Source organism: Rhinolophus sinicus, chromosome 14 (assembly GCF_057876585.1).
Source record: "Rhinolophus sinicus isolate RSI-liver-muscle chromosome 14, RSI-T2T, whole genome shotgun sequence".
NCBI classification, from domain to species: Eukaryota; Metazoa; Chordata; class Mammalia; order Chiroptera; family Rhinolophidae; genus Rhinolophus; species Rhinolophus sinicus.
The window spans coordinates 183,584,768-183,587,236 of record NC_142514.1 but is presented as its reverse complement, the minus strand read 5'-3'; the positions used below and the strand labels follow the sequence as shown (position 1 = coordinate 183,587,236).

Genomic DNA, 2,469 nt, shown 5'->3' with positions numbered 1-2,469 from the left:
TAACTACATACGATGGCATGAGCATAAGAAAAAAAAAAAAATCATAACTAAGTGGGCCATGGCGGGAAGTCACATCTTTAGGAAAAAGCTTCCTTCATAAAATTAATCTGTGCCTTTAAGTGAGGCTGTCTATTGTCTTTTTGCACCTAAAATGACATCCTTGGAATGTCACTAATCCCTTTCTCCAGACCAGAGCAGGAAACTACAGAATTCCTCATTATTATTCTTGTCCCTTGATTAACATCTCAATGTGAACTATTAACTATCCTGTACCCACCTAAGTGAAGGAAGTACCTGTCTCTCCAATTTACTTTTGTCCAATCCCAAAGATTTCTCCGCTTTGCTTTCTCCCACCCCCTTAATCTATCACCAATAGATATGATGTAACCCTCCTCTTTCGATTCTATTGTGTTTGCGCAAAAGTAATTGTGGTTTTTGCATTTATTTTTAACCTTTTAAACCGCAATTACTTTTGCACCAACCTAAGATGTATAAAATAAGCTGCAAAGCACCATTTCACAGAGCATTTTCTCAATCTGTTAACATTTTGCTTCCCAGCAATTGTCAGTTTGGCTCAAATAAACTCTTATAAGTTTTCTCTTAGGGTGGATGTTTTTCGTCGACAGAACCAAAACTTCTTTGGTTTACTAGGTCACTATAATAGGCCAAAAAAATCAGGTCCTAATCCCTGGGACCTGGAAATGTTGCCTTATTTGGAAAAAGGGTCTTTGCAGATGTGATTAAGGATCTTAAAATGAGATTATCCTGGATTATTTGAATAGGCCCCAAAAGCAAGCATGTATATCCTCAGGAGAGGGAGGCAGAGGGAGATTCAGCACAGATAAACAGAAGAGAAAGTGATGGGAAGACAGAGCGGGGAGAGATTTAAAGGTGTTGGCTTTGAAAATTGCAATGATGCTCCTTTTCAGCCGGGACCGCCATCTTCCAGTAATTCGTCAAAATGACCAACACAAGGAAAGAGGAGAGGCACCCGCTACATGTTCTCTAGGCCTTTTAGAAAACATGGAGTTGTTCCTTTGGCCACATACATGCGAATCTACAAGAAAGGTAATATTGTAGACATCAAGGGAATAGGCAACTGTTCAAAAAGGAATGCACCACAAATGTTACCATGGCAAAACGGGAAGGGTCTGCAATGTTACTCAGCATGCGGTTGGCATTGTTGTAAACAAACAAGTCAAGGGCAAGATTCTTGCCAAGAGAATTAATGTTCATATTGAGCATATTAAGCACTCTAAGAGCCGAGATAGCTTCCTGAAATGGGTGAAGGAAATTGATCAGAAAAAGAAGGAAGCCAAAGAGAAAGGTACCTGGGTTCAACTGAAATGCCAGCCTGCCCCACCCAGAGAAGCACACTTTGTGAGAACCAGTGGAAAGGAGCCTGAGCTGCTGGAACCCATTCCCTATGAATTCATGGCATAAGTGTAAAAAAATAAAAGACCTCTCTAAAAATAAAAAAAATAAAAAGAAAGAAAGAAAATTGCAATGATGTGGCCACAAGCCGAGGAATGCTGGGAGCCACCAGAAGCTGGAAGAGGTAAGGAATGGATTTTTCCTTAGAGCCTCTGGAGACCACATGGCCCTGCTGACACTTTGATTTCAGCTCAGTGATACTAATTTTGGTCTTCCGGTCTCCAGAACTGTGAGAGAAGAAAGTTCTGCTGTTTTAAGCCACCCAGTTTGTGGTAATTCAATACAGCAGCCACAAGAAACTAATTCAGTTGCTAATTAGGTTTTCTTAACGCAAACGAAGGCATTTCATAGCATGGATTTACATTCTGTTCCATAGATATTCCTCCCTGATAAAGCTCAAGAGCTTTTCCCTTCTCAACCCCCTTCCTTCTTGCTCTCCACCCTGTCAAGTTCATGAGACCATGTGAGGAGGAGAGGATTGGAGCTGTGGTAGCCACCCTGCAGCCAAAGGGGAGCAGGGGTGCTCAGAGCAACGCTCAGTTCAGGGTGACACAGTATTCTGACATTCATCAAGCCACTGGACCTGCTCTGAATCCTCAAACCTCTAGACTGCTTATCTAATGTAATTAAATGTCTTAATTGTTTTGGCCACTATTAGTCAGAACTCCTGCTACTTGCACAATTCATCCTAATACAGAATTCAACAGACAATATCAAGATTGCAAGTAAGAGGGCAGGCCGGTGGCTCAGGCGGTTAGAGCTCCATGCTCCTAACTCTGAAGGCTGCCGGTTCGATTCCCACATGGGCCAGTGGGCTCTCAACCACAAGGTTGCCGGTTCAGCTCTTCGAGTCCTGCAAGGGATGGTGGGCTCCACCCCCTGCAACTAAGATTGAACATGGCACCTTGAGCTGAGCTGCCGCTGAGCTCCTGGATGGCTTAGTTGGTTGGAATACGTCCTCTCAACAACAAGGTTGCTGGTTCAACTCCCACAAGGGATGGTGAGCTGTGCCCCTGAAACTAGAAAACGGCAACT

General features: G+C 43.1%; 1 pseudogene; it reads left to right on the top strand.

The window, feature by feature from the left end:
* Nucleotides 1–674: 674 nt before the first annotated feature.
* On the top strand, nucleotides 675–1,482 carry LOC109450389 (large ribosomal subunit protein eL21 pseudogene; annotated as a pseudogene).
* Nucleotides 1,483–2,469: the final 987 nt, after the last annotated feature.